Source organism: Carassius auratus, chromosome 50 (genome assembly GCF_003368295.1).
Source record: "Carassius auratus strain Wakin chromosome 50, ASM336829v1, whole genome shotgun sequence".
Classification (NCBI taxonomy): domain Eukaryota; kingdom Metazoa; phylum Chordata; class Actinopteri; order Cypriniformes; family Cyprinidae; genus Carassius; species Carassius auratus.
In genome coordinates, this window is record NC_039292.1 from 7696403 (window position 1) to 7714916 (window position 18514).

Below are 18514 nucleotides of genomic sequence, written 5' to 3' on the forward strand. Positions count from 1 at the left end.
GATTATTGGACCATTGACTTTTACGCATCCGAGAAGACGCCAAGTGAGGACAGTGAGAAGAGTGAGACTTTGGGCTGAGGGCAACATCAATACGTTTTATAAGATTTTTGGTGTCACCAGAGGAGCGCACTGAGCCGATACCCTCGGAGAGCCGCGCGTCATTGGTTACCACGCTAGATACTTCACACTAGAACTTCATTCACGACAAGATCTCGACGAATTCGACGGGTCTCATCTCTTTAGATGTTCCTGCTCGCGGAGTGACTCACTTGTGGCTGTTCTCTGTTCGGCTGTCGCGCGCTGCGCAATTCCACGGCTTGGCGCGGAGCGCAGCATCATTCTCGTGGATTTTCGTCGCGTCACTGGATTGCTTTTTGTCGGAGTTGAGTTGAACTGTATTGAGTATCTGCTGGGATGTAGCTTTTGAAGAATATCTCTTTTATAACACGTTTATACGCATTTGAAAAGGAACTACGACTGTGGTTAGTATATTTATCTGCCATTTAAAAAAAAAAGAAAGAAAAAAGAAAATAAAAGAATTAAGATTTTGTCTCACATTTGGCGCATTTCCATCCACATTCCTGAAAACAGAAAAAAAAAGAACCCTGGAGGATTTTGTCCTTTTTTCCCCTTTCCAAATGATTCTGGTGGTCTTGGATAGGATGTGATATGCCAACGCAAGAGGCTCACCTCTCAAGGCATTCCGTCGGACATAATCACATTTCAAGGAAATAAGCATCTTGAAATCCGCACTGGGCTGTGAGTAGAAATCTAATCAGATCGGGTGGGTAAAGGAGGAAGAAAAGTTCCGTTTTAAACCATGCCTGAGGAATAAGGACATCACCGGTCTGCGTTTATGGTCTGCTGAAGATTGGGATGTAGAAGAAGATGCAGCGAAGGATCCATCTCAGGAATAAAACCCATCTAGATGCGTATTGGCTGAATGTGAAACCCCAATTCTCTGTTGTTAAACGCCAATAATAAATGGCAAAACCAGGAAGACGTCGAATTAATTGATTTATCAGCAGGAACAAGACTTGGTACACCGGGTTTTGATGATGCGGGGCAAGAAAGCATCGAGATATCTGCTCTAGGGGCACTCGTCCATATGATGGCACTGACAGGAAGACCGAATGGATATACAGGAGCAAATTTCTTCTCATAGAAGCTTGTGAATGCAAAACTGCTCTTGGATAGCTTCGATAGCCCAAAGTAAACGCTGAAGAACATTTTATTGGCATCGCGCTTCACTGCTTGAGAATTGCAGATGGATTTTCGTGCTTTGGAAGCGAACGGAACGGTTATTTTGCCTCCAATTTGAACCTCACAGATTGAGAAAGTAAGTAATTCATGGTTTGATATTGGCATCACTGGACACGTTGACATCTTTCTGACACCTAATGCATCTGTTTACCAAAGATGTCTTTTGTGGTAAAAGCTTACTAGATATTGCGCCCTTAACGTCTAATGGCACTTACAACAGTAGTTATTAAAAAGGTCACAGCACAATCACTTGTGTAATTTGAAATGTCGTACAGTAGGCTATATATTCGTACACATATCAACTGAAGCGTTCTCTAACCGTCTGTGAGCCTTTTTAATATTTTTTTTTTGTCACAGTCTTTATCTGTCTCTTTCTCGAGCGCGCGCGCGTGTGTGTGTGTGTGCGCGCGCGTGTTTGATAAATGTGTGCGCTATTGACAACTGCACAGTGTTCAATCTTTGCGGTGGAATCTTTCTTCCATTCATTCTTTCATTCATTCAGTCTCAGTGTGATATGGCATGATTCGGTTCGTCATATTTTTACACAATTTATTATGTAAGAATAAAAATGAGCAGTTATTCAGATGTTATCAGTTTAGATTTGGTTAGAATGCGGGTTGTACTGCTGGAGGCAGAGATGCAGGCTGTTGCTTGTTTGATTGGTCAGACCCCTATATTTATGATTTTATATGCATAAAAAAATCACATGACCTAATACACACACACACACACACACACACACAGACACACACATAGTTCTTGGATATAAACATATTAAATATGCAGACAATATATAATCGACAAATTGCTAATGTTACTATTGCTACTAAGCCTGATATTAATATAAAAGTAACTAAATTCCAATAAATAATGTTCACTTTTCAACTTTTATAATGAATTTGCAGCAGAATTTGTGGTGTTTAATAAGCAGGCCATAGTATAGACACGATATGCTTTAAGGCTGGCAGAGTTTGGACTTGCTCCGGTAGCTGTCCGTGGTCCTGAAATCCCTGCCTGAAAACAGCAGAACTGCACTGCTGTTTGTGTTTCTTTACTTCCCACTGCCTTATGCTGCTCTGCCTTGTGAACATCCAGCGTATGAGGTGGCAAAGTATAATTTTTTTATAGCTAACCGTACAATCCAAGCCAACAATATTAAAGACTGGATTACATTCTCACAGGAAAGGAGGATCTACATCAGGATAATAAGAGGATAGACTTGAACAAACATGCCTAGATTAACCATGCCGCATATTCTGAGGTCATAGCTGTCAGTCATAATTAACTGTTCTCTCTACTCGAGGAAAGCGATTATCTGTGGCTTTGTATCACTGGTACCAGCGGTTTTCTTTTTGACTTCATTGCCGTGTGTCAGAAGTCAATAAAACATTGGCAGAGAAGTTGGCCTTTTACTTTTTAATTTCTGATGGCTAATGCGATCTGGTAAACCTTTTTTATTCAGATCAGTTCTGGATGTTTTGCATTCACAGGATCCCGGTTGATGTGTATTGGTTTGAAAAGGAAGTGATAAATGAGGCTGCAGCCAACAGCGTATGCCTTGTTAATGTGTGATCTGAAGAAGTTGACCAGATTGACCTTTAAAGCAGAAGTCAGACAGTCTTTGTGCTTACTTGTTCTGAAGACACTGGCTCATAGTGCATAGAGCATTTTCAAACCTCAGTTTTTCTTCTAAAGAAAATCTCCTCTGAAAGTGTGTTTTATTCAGAATAAACAATCTAGACTTTCCTTTCATCTTTCCTTTCCTTTTTAAGATCAAGAACGTGAAGCTCTTGCTCTGCTTGACGTTTTGAGGTCACAAGGTGAAGTACAGCATAGTAATGTTATTGTTCTGAAAGCCGAGTGGATGAATCAGAGGCAGTGTCTGAGTGTGTGTAATGACTGAGTAATGTCCATCTGTCTGACGAACTCCATTTTGTTCCTTCGAAGCAGCCAGTGCATGGCCGCCCACTCTCCGTCACCCTTTGGGAGAGCTTCCTGTTGGCCTGACGCCCGATCTGAAGCTTAGAGGCCTACGATACCACAAGACCCCTTTAGAGAGATGTTATATGTTTACAGGATGTTAGACATTAAAAGGATAGTTCACCAAAAAAAAAAAAAAAACATTTTGTCATAATTTCCATTTACACTTATTCATTTGGCAGAAGTTTTTTTATCCAAAGCGAACTAGAATTGAAGACTACAACAAGCAATGCATCACAGTAAGTGCTGGTAATACAAAGTTTCAGACTTTGTTCAGATTAGTACAAGTGCAAGGAAATTGCAAATGAATACATGCAGAACTATATTTAGATTATTCCGGATCTTGAGCGTCAAACCAAATATTGATACAGGAAATAAGAAGAGTAAGTTGCCATAAACAGTACTGACGTTTGTCTTGTTAACAACCGAATAGAAACAAAGCCTTCATCACATTCATACCTTAAAGCACCGGCCCCTATTCCCCGAGGTGAACGAAGGATTTTTTTTTAATCTTCGCTCTCTTCCAGGCACTCGATGAAGGGAGGAAAAGAAGCAGAGGAATGATGGAGTGATGTAGCCTTGGGGAGATGAATTGGGCCGCTCATTTTATGTTCCTTTGCTGTCAGGAGCTTTAGCATGATGAAGATGCCGGGTTGGGTAGAGGGATGACATTTGTTTGTTGGTGAATGATGCAGCGTGATTCATGTTTCTGCGAAGATGCTCCATATCTCACTCTGTGCATATTCCAAAATTTTCTACATGTTCAGCCCGGCACAAACAACTGGGAAAGGCAGAACGTCCAATTCGGTCATAAAATATAAATGTCAATACATTTATTGTCCAGCATTAGGATTGAGGTTCACATCGTAAATGATTTGTGGAATTGCCTCTGGTGAGATTTTTGAGATTTACTGAAATGGTTATGTTGTCTTCAATGCCTCATAATTGATGAACGACATTGTTTTTCAAGCACAAAGCAAAATCTGGGTTTCATATTCGTAGTATTTATGGGGCATACTGATGGATTTCTGGAAACACAAGCAACTTAGGGCTGGTTTATTTTACTGTTCGAGTGTGACAGTCCCATGAGCCTCTCGAGTGGCTTCTACAAAGTGAGCTTATGTGGGCATGAACAGCAATTAATCACAGTTAAAATAAAGCCACTTCTTTAAGGTGTAAATCAAGTCTTCTTTTGTCCTTTTCCATTGAGAATCACCTTCGTGGGAAGATGAACATAACTCCAGCAATAAATAAAATTAATAAATAAAGCTCTAGAGATGTAACATACATTATGTGCACATTATGTGAATTTGAATATAACAGTGTAAGTGGATTTTTTAAAAAATCATAGAACTGTAGAACTTTCTATATTTCAAATTTGAATTTGTCCCTGTGATGGCAAAGTGGAATTTTCAAGATTATGAATTGAACTTATTTAATTAAACGTTACTTTTGATCAATTAAATGTGTCACTGCTGAAACTTTTATTTTCCAGGGTGGAAGAACACTTAATCCATCCAAATAATTTTCCTTAGTTTTTTTTGCAAACTCTTGAACTTAAAAGGAAGCCAGTTATTAATTTTGAATTTGCCCATCTGCAGTATGTACAGTATTTCTCCACCATGTGATTCCCAAGCTAAATCTGTCAGTTCTGCAATTTACACCCCATTCTATACATAATAAACACTTTCAAATCAGGCAGATTAGCTTGTGTAAAACCCAGCTTGGGCGTGAGTTAGTATTCATTTCTTAAACTGCTGGAGACTGTTATCAAAAACGCAACCTGTGTGTCAATGTTTTTTTTTTTTTTGTCCCGAGGTACAGTTTCACTCAGGGGGATTTGGTTCAGAGTGAACGGCAGATTAAAAAGTGAGAGAACCCGGCTTGTCAAGCAACCTCACTCTATTGTCTAAATCTTCCATGTCACAGCATAGAGATTTCTCTCCCTGGAGTCAAACTACAAGGCCACGTCCGGGAGGTTATGTAGGTAGTGTGTATTGATTAATGGGCTGGAGTTGTGGTGAGGATGACATTGAATTTAAGTTTTTGTCTCTTTTTTTTTTCTGTCTTAAAGCAAGTGTATTTTTTCTATGTCAGAATTCAGCCGTCAGCAAATGCTGTGTATTTTGTATTCACTGCACTGGTGTGAGGAAATGGGCCGGTCGACCTTTCTTCAGAGAGAGTGTATGACGATATATAACACGATAATACATCTCAGAGCTTTTAAACAATCATTTGATGTCTTGTGAAACACTCTATTCAAGATCTTTAGCTGCATTTTAGACATGAACCAGATGTTAATATCTATGATGCGGTCATTGTTAAAAAGATGGTTCATCCAAAAAAGACTTCATCCTTCATTGTATTACTTTTTAGCTTCCGTGGAACGTAAATGGAGAGATTTTGAATGTGAGGCTCGTAGATCCTTTCCAAGTATTTACACTGAACAGGGACTAAAACTTTCAAGCTTCAAAATAAATGCTAGATAAAATAATAGCTGACTATATTCCATGTTCTCTGGAGTTAGGCAAAAAACTTTGTGTGAGGAACAAACCAAAACTGAACCAGATCTCTGAGTCCAGATCAGTGTGATTTAAGTCATTTAAATGGATCAGTCGAAGAATTCACTCAAAAGAATGATTCATTCACCAATAAGACACCATTACATGTATGTACAGTCTTGTTCAAAATAATAGCAGTACAATGTGACTAACCAGAATAATCAAGGTTTTCCGTATATTTTTTTTATTGCTACGTGGCAAACAAGTTACCAGTAGGTTCAGTAGATTCTCAGAAAACAAATGAGACCCAGCATTCATGATATGCACGCTCTTAAGGCTGTGCAATTGGGCAATTAGTTGAATTAGTTGAAAGGGGTGTGTTCAAAAAAATAGCAGTGTGGCATTCAATCACTGAGTTCATCAATTTTGTGAAGAAACGGGTGTGAATCAGGTGGCCCCTATTTAAGGATGAAGCCAACACTTGTTGAACATGCATTTGAAAGCTGAGGAAAATGGGTCGTTCAAGACATTGTTCAGAAAAACAGCGTACTTTGATTAAAAAGTTGATTAGAGAGGGGAAAACCTATAAAGAGGTGCAAAAAATGATAGGCTGTTCAGCTAAAATGATCTCCAATGCCTTAAAATGGAGAGCAAAACCAGAGAGACGTGGAAGAAAACGGAAGACAACCATCAAAATGGATAGAAGAATAACCAGAATGGCAAAGGCTCAGCCAATGATCACCTCCAGGATGATCAAAGACAGTCTGGAGTTACCTGTAAGTACTGTGACAGTTAGAAGACGTCTGTGTGAAGCTAATCTATTTTCAAGAATCCCCCGCAAAGTCCCTCTGTTAAAAAAAAGGCATGTGCAGAAGAGGTTACAATTTGCCAAAGAACACATCAACTGGCCTAAAGAGAAATGGAGGAACATTTTGTGGACTGATGAGAGTAAAATTGTTCTTTTTGGGTCCAAGGGCCACAGGCAGTTTGTGAGACGACCCCCAAACTCTGAATTCAAGCCACAGTACACAGTGAAGACAGTGAAGCATGGAGGTGCAAGCATCATGATATGGGCATGTTTCTCCTACTATGGTGTTGGGCCTATTTATCGCATACCAGGGATCATGGATCAGTTTGCATATGTTAAAATACTTGAAGAGGTCATGTTGCCCTATGCTGAAGAGGACATGCCCTTGAAATGGTTGTTTCAACAAGACAATGACCCAAAACACACTAGTAAACGGGCAAAGTCTTGGTTCCAAACCAACAAAATTAATGTTATGGAGTGGCCAGCCCAATCTCCAGACCTTAATCCAATTGAGAACTTGTGGGGTGATATCAAAAATGCTGTTTCTGAAGCAAAACCAAGAAATGTGAATGAATTGTGGAATGTTGTTAAAGAATCATGGAGTGGAATAACAGCTGAGAGGTGCCACAAGTTGGTTGACTCCATGCCACACAGATGTCAAGCAGTTTTAAAAAACTGTGGTCATACAACTAAATATTAGTTTAGTGATTCACAGGATTGCTAAATCCCAGAAAAAAAAATGTTTGTACAAAATAGTTTTGAGTTTGTACAGTCAAAGGTAGACACTGCTATTTTTTTGAACACACCCCTTTCAACTAATTGCCCAATTGCACAGCCTTAAGAGCGTGCATATCATGAATGCTGGGTCTTGTTTGTTTTCTGACAATCTACTGAACCTACTGGTAACTTGTTTGCCACGTAGCAATAAAAAATATACTAAAAACCTTGATTATTCTGGTTAGTCACATTGTACTGCTATTATTTTGAACAAGACTGTATGTGTACTAAAACTTTCAAGCTTAAAAATACACGCTAAAACACCACAAATGTTGTCAATATAACTAGATTTAAAGTCTTCTGAAGTTAGACAATAGCCTAGTCATTCAAATTTATTGATTGGTTCAATATCTGACAGTAATGATTTGTTCACCAATTAGACATTACAACATAGCCTTCCCTGCTCCAATTCTAAGTAAACTAAGATATTCAGTGAGTATCCACTAAGCAATCATATGGCTTTAGAAGAGGGATTAATATGGACAACTTTTATAATTTGTTTACAATATATATATATATATATATATATATATATATATATATATATATATATATATATATATTGTGTTCCACAGAGTTTTGAACAAGGGTGAGTTAATGATGACTGTTTTATTTTTATTTTGTTTTACATTTTTTGGTTAAGTGTTCATTTGAAACTGTTCTATAGTTCAGGTGTGTTTCACGTTTCACCCCAGCCCCTTTCACACACACTCACACTGACCTTTCATAAATCTCCCTCTCTTTGACCTGAGTGTCTCGAAGTGTGAGTGTGTGTTTTTCTCATGTGGTCCCTCATCCACAGACCCATGGGATGAGTGCAGCACATTTCTCCAGTCGATGCCTTAATCAATCAACGCTTTGCCTCGCCACATCAGTCTTCCGGAAATAATCTAGCCAACATCATAAAATGGCCATCTTGACGTGCTGGATAAACACCGTTACCCCCACCCTTAGCTGCATGGGTAAAATGGGCAAAATTATAATATATAATAACTAAACATAGATTTTTCATACTTTTTATACCACATATCTCCAAATTAGATCTTTCTTCTTTATTTATTTATTTATTTATTATATATTCTACATGTAAGTCATGACTGGCCAATTTCATGTTCATAGTCGGTTTGCCTTAAAAAAAAAAAAAAAGAAAAAAGAAATATACTTAAATTAATCACAATTATTAGATTTTACTGTTAACTAGTTTTCGATTTCTCTTCAGGTTTATACATCTGAAATAATGTAAATATGCCAGACAAAAATGTATACACAGAGATATTAATTTTAACAATAACAATCATTTTTCATATAATTAAGCAAAATTGGCCAATGACTTAATGACTTAATGAGGGGTAAACTCCCCCACCCAACCCAGATTCAAGCTCAGCTAAAAGAAAATGACCTGAATCAGCCTGCAACTCGAGTCACGGCTGGGCTGACGTCAGTCGACCTCTGTGGAGGCCTGCAGCTGGGCAGAGACAAGCCGTGCATGTTACCAATAACGTGACCTACAGGTGTGTCTGTGTATGTGTGTGAAAACTGTGCCCGAGACGTTCTCCCTTTCTGGGTTGCACCTGTGAGACATCTGTTCAAGGCAGTGCGGAACTGGCCATATTAATTTTGCTGCTAAATTGAAAGGTTAAAGCTAGCAGCCGAGGAGGTGACGGACTGCCGCTCACCTGGTTCCTCTGGTACTAAAGCACCTGTTTAACTGAGGTGAGGTTCAGTTGTCCTCCTGTCATAGGAGAAAGAAAGAGAGAGAGAGAGAGCATTTTTAATGGTGAAGCTTGGGAGAATCTACATTTAATAGGTTATTTGAGAGAGTAGAATAAAATAAGAGCCGCTGGAGTTGATTGTTCTTATCAGAGTTCATTAACGCAATTTCCTCCCACAAAAGGCTTGCGCAGAAAAGCTCTTTGGCTCAAATAATGACTGGATCAGCCTGTGCAGCCTTACACCGCTGAAGAAGACAAGGGTTTTTTGCTGCCGTTCTCCGATGCCGGCTTCAGTTATTTACATATAGAGAGGCTCTTACGGACACCGCCTAGCCTGTCTTGGTTTTGATACACTTTAATTGTGAGTACATCATTCCGCCTGAGAGTTGTAAACGCCCTGGTTGTCGCACTTCAAGGTTTGGCTGTGCAATCGATCGAAAGGGGATTCTTAATAGAGTGGAGTAAGTGTCTCTTCCCGAACAGCTACCAGTGTTAAAGGACGTTCACACAGTCAGAGAGATGTCAAATGACAAAGTGACCTAAAACCATTCAGCACTGAAGTGAGAATGGCTTCTGATTTCCAATAGAGTTCCTGAATCTGAGTTGAAGCAATCGTTGCAAATGGGAATTTAAGGAAGTATAAGTTATTTGACCTTTTTAACTAGATAGATAGATAGATAAACTGCAGTATGTTTCTGTGCACAGTTTGTTTGGTTGAGTTCAGAGAATAGTTTCTGTTGTAAACCGAATCGTAAGCAGCAAGAAGGCAACTCGGGACTCCTGCTCTGATGAACACAGTTATTTTCTAACAATTGGGTGCTGAGTCAAGTGAGTGCACATCAGGTCTCTACAAATCATGAGACTTTGAGCAAAAGTTTGCTTTTGTAAACATACACAGTTTACGTTTGTAGCATTGAGCAGTATTTATGAATTTTTTGCCTTGACTGATTACCATTTCTCTTTGGTTAATTGATAAACAAAAGACTCATATTCAAAAATGATTTTGCAAATGGATAAGATTTCATTGCTGAATTAAATTTGTAATTTTATATTTAATAAGGCTTTTATTGTTATTACCTTCTAGTCATTTTATCTGTACAAAATTGGTCAATTATGCTTCTAGATACTGCAAAACGGTTTGTAATGTAATATTTTTTACTTCTGGTTATTTATCTATAGAGGCTTATTATTCAGAAGTCAGACATTCACAGAAAATACCTTACGTCTACTGGCAAAAACCATATCTGTCAACCACTAGTCTTTTGAGAAAAGGGTGATTCCATTTCCTCACCGCTCAGAGATACAATATACAGTATGGAAGGTTCATGACATTTTGATTGAATTACATTGACTTAAACTTTCAGGCTATCCTCCTGATGCCACAATACGATTACTTTCTCCCCCCGATGTTTTTATATGGGCTTAAAGATAAAGGCATCCATCCAGCGAGAAACATAGCTCCAGGCAATAACAGTATCCCACCACACCTGAGATGTGTCCATTCGGGTCCATTAAAGCACAGCTGGAGTCGTTTAGACTGGGAAAGGACGATTCCCTTCACATTTTATAGAGTTAGAACAACAGCGAGCCCCTTTAGCCACAGTGCTTCATCACTCGGAAGCACAGCAAAGCTCGTTTCAATATTCAGATGTTAACATTAGCCTAGCATACATCATCTGCTGCATGCTGCATTAGGTACTCACGTATGAATGCTAATTGGCAAAAGTTCCCAAGTAGAAATTTGAAAGGGAAAACAGTCTGTTGCCAAAATCTGCTCTTCTGACTGATTGGTATGCATCAGATAAACTCGTAAGCAAAGCATAAAATTGATCTAAAAAGACCCAGTCAGTTGTGTATATGCTAGATTATGATGTAATGATAGCTCTAGTGGGTTAGCATACATAAAACAGGTCTTTTATAATAGCACTGTATTTGTCCCAGTTTAATAGATAGCTATCTAATTTAATCTAATCTAATTTCTTCTTCTCTGGAGTCTTGTTCTCCTGGTGGTCGTGGAGTAAGAGAGACGAGCATGTGCAATGGTTTTGTGCTGAAGCGTGAGTCTGTGCATGTACATGTAAAGACCAGTCATTAATCTTTTTTTTTTTTTTTTTGTCACATGATCTAGTTTATTTCTGAATGTCATTAGAGACTTAGAGACTTGAATAGAAACACTGTCATTTTGCACAATTCATCAGTGTAGTTTATTTAAAAAGAAGAAAAAGACCAGGCGTGTTCCACCTCGGGAGGAAATTGTAACTATTAGCCAACAAGCTATTATATATATATATCATATTTTTTTTTTTTTTTTTTTTTTTTTTTTTTTTTTACTGTTATTATTCATTTTTCCAATATCACTCAAAACATTTACTCACCCTCAGGCCATCCAAGATGTAATGTAGATAAGTTTATCTCTTTATCAGAACAGATTTGGAGAAATGTAGCATCACATAACTTGTTCACAAATGGGTCCTCTGCACTGAATGGGTGCCGTCAGAATGAGAGTCCAAACAGCTGATAAAAAACATCACAATAATCCACAAGTTATCAACACCAGTCCAGTCTATCAAGTAATTATTTGTGAAGCAAAAAGCTGCATGTTTGTAATAAATAAAAAATAAATTAAAATATGTCTTAAAAATAAGACCTTTATAGCATTATTCAGTAAAAAAATAAATAAAAAAAAAAAGCAATCTTGTCTTTATCAGGAGAGAAATATGCATTGATCAAGCACCATTTATAAGTGAAAACAGTCCAAATCAGTTAAACAAGCAAATATGTTGGTGGATTTTGATATAAAAGGACAAGAATAGATGAACATTTTGCTGAAAGGAAGCGCTATTATGGATTGCCGGAAGCAACATATTAAAAAGTTAAAATGCTTTAATGATGGATTTGTTTTAATAAAAACATGTAGCTTTTCACTTTTCAAGATTGATGGACCAAACACATGTCTGTTACTTGTGGATTATTGTGATGTTTTTATCAGCTTTTTGAACTCTCATTTTGACGGCACCCATTCACTGCAGAGGATCCAATGGTGAGCAAGTGATGCAATTCTAATTTGTCTAAATCTGTTTTGATAAAGCAACAAACTCATCTGCATCTTGGATGGCCTGAAAGTGATTACATATTTAGCAATTTTTCATGTTTGGGTAAGATATTCCTTTACCCTTCTAATTTTGTTATCCAGAATCCTCTCCTTCACTAATCTGCACAGCCTTTAACCACCCATTCACTCCTACAGGAACAGCTGGCCACTCCATTGTATGAGGGTCCAGTATCTGTCCCGCTCTCTCTCTCTTTCTGTAATAAAGCCCACCACACACCTCTTTGGCTCAGTACCCCTGGGTCTGAGAAAAACTGTTGAGATGTAGAGTGAGATATGATGTGTTACAACTATGGACACACTCCGCTGTGTCCAATTCTCTTTCGTTCTCACCTTGACACTCTCTCTCCCTTTCTGTCTTTCACATTTCCTCCCTCACTTCTCCTCCCTCTCACCTGGTTTGGCCTGTCATTGCTCATCACGTTTCCCTCTTTATCGTTACCCTGCAGTCTTTGTTTTCGACTGTCCCATGATTCCTTGTTGGCACATCTCTCGAGGTTCTGTTCCATTTTCTACCACTGTCCACCATCATACCTACTATCTGGGCTGGGATGTATGAAGTTGTTTGAAGGGGGTGAAAGTCTGGGTGGATGATGCCAAGGTGTTAGCATATGTTGGAGTGTACCCTGCGATGCACGCCAGACCTTTCAGCTCAGGGGGACACAATTGTTTTACATGATGTGAGGGATATTAGTGATATGAAAATTAATGTTTTGGTTGGTAGATTAAAATTAGACTAAAGCCTAGTGCACCAGAAACATTATGAATGTGCACTTGTGGACATTTTAGAAGTATTTCAGCTATAGAAGTTAAATTTGATACAATTAATACTTAAATGGGAAAGGCTGGAATTTAGTCCAGTGTAATGGCAATGCTGTCAATTGCACGTGTAGTTTAAAATGTTTTTAGTGACTCAAGAAGCTTGGTTAATGTCATTTACTTACTTTTCAACATTTTATGTTGATATACATTTTTTTTTAGCATTTTACTTGTTTATTGTCAACTAAACACAGAGTTCTCACAAAATAAAAGCTTGAGGGTTTAAACAGTTTAAAACATCAACATTACTAGAGAAATGTGAACGTGTGAATGTGTCAATAAATTATTCACAGATTAATTTAAAATCTCAAACTCAAAGGATGACTATTTTATTTCAAAGACTTACCAACTTAACTACTGAAGTAATTGTATTACCTATGTAGAAAATAGATACCCCTGTGGTTACCATGGTTTAACTATTTTAACCATGTTTTGTTGTTGTTGTTGTTTGTTTGTTTTTGTTTTTTTGTTGGAAAACAATGGCTACTTTTCATAAGGGTTCCTGAAGGTGAAACCACTGAGTGAACAACCCGATCTCACTGCAATTCATACATTTTTCACAAGGTGGCTTATTTGTACGAATTCGTACAACCACACTCGTACAAATTAATACGATTGTTGCCAAATCGTACATATTTTACGAGTTGCACAATTCGTATGAATTTGTACGAATGACCTACACCTAACCCCGCCCCTAAACCTAACCGTCACTGGGGTTTAGACAAATCGTATAAAATACAAATTCGTACGAATAAGCCACCTCGTAAAATACGTACGAATTGGTCGTGAGATAGCGTTGGAGTGAACCATCTTGTCCTAAAAGGACTTTTAAGTGCAGACTAGAATAAGCTTGTTGGTCAGCGTAGATGTGTTTAGTAAAATTTTCTTGCCATGTTATCAATGTCATGAAGCACAGCGTACACAATGAATAGTTAGTGGATTGCCTGAACAACCAGTTGACCAATTGCAGTATGGAAGATAAAGATTGCGTGTACTATTCTTCTGAAAATATTTTATTGTGCAAACTACTGAAGTGCTACACAGAGTTAGCATGGTAACTGAAGTACCTCTGCAAAAAAAAATATCAGTTTACAAAATTTAAATAAGAAAGCATCTTGATAAACTAGTCAGCTTCACTAATTGAAGATAGACAGAGCAGGAAAAACAGCCTAAAATTATGAATGTGGGATGTGGGCTAGGAAACATTTTGGTTACCTTGCCCTTCATTTTCATTATTCTCACGATTTCATCGGTTCTTGCTCACTACTGCTCTTTTCCATGATAGCGCACGTATCACACGCTGGTTAACCTTACTTCATAGTTTGGAATATGTCATAGCATCTGCGATACAAGAGCATCCGTGTCTGGTTTTTTGGTCCTCAGAATTAAAACATGAAAGAGCGAATACTGTAGCTTGTCTTGCAACGTGCACTCGGCTTACATCTCACTGATTCTGAGTGTATCAGTCTCTGAGACTGTACAGTTTGATAAAATTAATTTGCAGGTGGGAAGACAGAGGCTAAGGAGACATTTATGCATAAAGAGCGATTCCTAGATTCATGTTCCTTATATGCAAATGACCCCAATTTTGATTCTGATGCGAGCGCAGTCTATGATCAGTGTGAGATCTTGTACTCATCCTGAATGTAGGCCATACCCATAGACTATAATGAGCTATGAGTGACAGTTATTTTGAGATGAAATATTAATAAGAATAGAGGTATCTATTTATGGCTGGATTTTTCCTGGGTCAGGAGAGACAGGACGAACAGAGCATTCTTAGAATTAATACTTCATTTGAAAGTGATGGTACACAAATAAAATAAATATTTTACTGAGGTGTGCAACCCTCCAAAAAAATATGATTAATGAATTTTAAGGGGATAGTTCATTATCACCTACTTATCATTCCAAACCTATATGGCTTTATTTAACCTGTAAAACACTCTGTAATATATCCTGTAACATTGTGTTAGCAATGCAAAAGGTCATGGGTTCAATTCCAAGGGAAAATTATACCCTGACTTCACTGTAAGTCGCTTTGGATAAAAGTGTCTGCTAAATACATAAATGTAAATGTAAAACACTTAACACATTATCTTCCATACAATGAAAGTCAATGGGGTCCAATGTGTGTTGTTTTAGACCTCAATGACTTTCATTATTTGGATAATTGAAACTTTCTGCGAAATATCTTCCGTTGTGCTCCAGAGAAGAAAAAATTACAGGTTTGGAACAACATGACACATTATACATTTTTGAATACATTTTTGAATGAACTATCCCCTTTTATAAGGGCACTTGATGCCTAATGTTAAATATGGGTCCTTAAGCAAAAGCAGTTAAACTACGGATCAATTATTCATAATGGCTGCATATTGAAAATGGAAAAAAAAGGACTGTCTGAAGCACCTGTCTGAAGCTAGGCTATGTGCAAAATGAATGGTCCTCTGCACAAATTACCACACAAACCATTAAAGAAAACCTATTCAAACAGAGTGCTAACATCTGGCTCACTGATACCAGAACTGTTTTTAACACACAAGCCAACCCACTTCGCCCCTGTTGTTCTGTAATCTCGGTTTGCTCACTTGCTTCCGCTTTCTCAATTTGGTGACTAACCCAAACGGTTTTATCTCCAAGAGAAGCAAATGATGCATTTAAGCAGGCAGGAGAAGCTGTCTGGGGGCTGTGATTGGTTAGCAGATGAAGACTTGATGAAGACGGAAAATGGGCCAGTGGTTTTGGATTCACTTACACTGTATTCGACATACCAGAATGGTCAAAGATTCTAAAGCAGAATCACATGAGAAAGTGTGTTGAATTTGACTGTAGGGACAAAGTTTTTAAGGTAGTCACAGCCTATTGTGAGTACAAGGTTGTGTAAATTTTTTAAACTTAATTTGGTGAGAAACATATACAGTATGCAGTGATAAAGTTCTGGGCAATGATTCAAATTTTTGAGAGTTTCTGCAATTAATCACAATTAATCACACTGGTATGCACAAAATTCATCAAAAAATTCAAAAGGAGTTTATTGTGCACTTTTTTCATTCACTTTTTTCAAGTACTGCTATATGAACAAAAGTGTAATAACATTTGGTTTGCAAACACTTTAAACAAATAAGGTGCTTTTTACAGCGGTATTCCCTTTACAGAGTAGCAGTCAAAATATGTATTGTAAATCTCAACTTTAACATTAATGTAATCAAATTAAATATAAATCCAAAGCTATCTGCCCCTGCCACTGCCAGTGCAATAACGTTTTTATAGAAAATATTTAATAGTTTGTACAAGTTATGCTCAGAGTCCAGAGCCTCGATCATAACATTATCATAACATATAATTATAACAGGCACCTTCCGAGTAGAGACCGGCTGAGTGCGGCGTGGAACAACACATGATAGATGAGTGCAGGTGCTGGCGGGTAGAGACTAGTGTGTGTGCGGGATGCGGGAGAATAATGGTGTGCTCCCACTAGGCGTTTTGAGCCCGGTTCATTTAGCTGTCCCTGGATTGGTTGGAAGAGGTGATTCAGATCGTAGTTCAGTTATATATAGATCAGAGAGTGTGAGCGCTAACTGCGCTGGAGCGTGGAACTTCTGATACATGCAGCATGATTGCGTTAACATTTCTGAGTGTCAAAAAGTGATAGATCTGTAAAGGAATTTATTGTCAGAGGGCCGTGTCTTACTGCGTCCCAAACCACTCAAAATAATAAATCACAAAGTTAACAAAACGATGAACTACACTATGCTGAGTGATAGCGCTTCTCTGCTGTCTTCATGCACTATCGGAAACTTCCAATTTTCCACTTATGAAGCCATGATTATGAGCTCATTGCATTATGTTCTGTTAAAAATACCAGTGGTTTGTGAATGTTGATGCTTAGCCTAAATAATTTTCATTTGAGCGCTGCTGTCTTAGGCACACCTCAAATGCTCTCATTAGTTGAGGACGTGTGATGACACCCATCCCAAGTCAGTACTGATCAATATTCCACCCCTCCTCTGACCCATGGTTTGCATGTATGTATATTCAGAGCCAGTAAACGACAGACTTTCATAATAATAAAAAACTGCATTAATGCCTGATAAAATAATTGTCTGCATTAATCAGTTAATGCATTGGCGCGATAATAGCGCATTAACTTGCCCAGCCCTAATATATAATATTCACTATTCATTAAAAGAAAACTAATTACAAAACCAGTAGCTATAATGCATGCTGGGAAACAAATGCACCTATAAGCAACTTATTGAAGATGAAGGTTGAGGTGGGTGAACCTTGCTTGTCAAAATTTGATAAATATTCATCATTCAAATTGTGATGCATATAGTAATCATGCAGCTCTATTGAATATCGATTTACAGTGGCATTATAGCATGGCCGCATCCTGCTACGTCAGCTGGAAAAGTTGTGTTGTTTTTCTGGAGGTTGAGGTTAAAGCCAAAACCATACAGCCCTTTGCCTTCAGAGACGATGAGTCGACAGAACTATGGTGGGTCTTTCTCTGGCAAACATTCAGAAACAATTGTATTCTCATAGTAAGGCCACATAGTGAACCTCGCTCAGTACGGCATGCAGCAGCGTTCTTTATCTGATGCTAAGGCGCGCAGTCTTTCTTCGCATCAATAACGCTACAAAGTTGTACGTCCCTAAGGCTCTTTGTTGCTGCTTCATCAGTCGTTCTCAAAAGGCACATTACGTTTTTCAGGAAACACTATTACAAAAACAGCATGTTTAGCTTCTCTCATGCATGGCTTTCCACCTTTGGGGAGTCCGTTTTTTTTTCTATTTTCTTTTTTTGCGAGTCTGAATACACGAGCACAGAGTGTAGTCTGACCGGTCTCATTTGTAGTCAATGAACGAGTATAATTGGCATGTGTTTCTGTTTGTCCTTTGGGCCCCTATAGGCTTCCGTAGTGCCATTATCAAAGACCCCCTTGTACTGAGGGAAATGGCAGGCTCTCTATTCAAAGACCTCCCTGTAGAGGACCACTGCGAGTCTGAGAGGCCAGTGCAGGGTAACGCTCACCTCAGGGTCTCTGCTAGACTCAGGCAAACACACGCCTTCATGCTGGGCCACCTCAGACCAGGCCAAGGGAAGGATCCCTGTTCTTTCCTCAGTGCCAGACCTTAAAGACGTGGCAGCTTTGTGCTTTTTCTCTTTCAGTTGCTTTTTGTTCTCAGTTTCTGACAATGGAATGGAAAGCTAAATATGTATATTATGTGAGTTGTTATATGTGAAATCGTACCCTGTACACAGTTACAGTTCATGTTTTATATATTAGTAGTAGGCTACACTGTTGTAACACGTACTCATATATTTGCGCGAATTCCAGTTATCTTGGGGGAAACAAAAAATATTTATTTACATTTACATTTATTTATTTAGCTGACACTTTTATCCAAAGTGACTCACAATTGCTATATATGTCAGAGGTTGCACGCCTCTGGAGAAAATAGGGGTTAAGTGTCAGGGACACATTGGTGTTTCACAGTGGATTCGAACCTGAGTCTCTCACACCAAAGGCATGTGTCT

General features: G+C 38.3%; 1 protein-coding gene across 1 annotated transcript in view; it reads left to right on the top strand.

Moving 5' to 3' along the window:
* The first annotated feature begins 565 nt into the window (after positions 1 to 565).
* The window catches only part of LOC113066839 (leucine-rich repeat-containing protein 4C-like), a 69844-nt gene continuing 51895 nt past the window's right edge, over positions 566 to 18514 (top strand). Inside the window, 1 exon segment of the mRNA XM_026238903.1 lies at positions 566 to 1339. The gene's annotated coding sequence lies outside the window, so the exon portion shown is untranslated.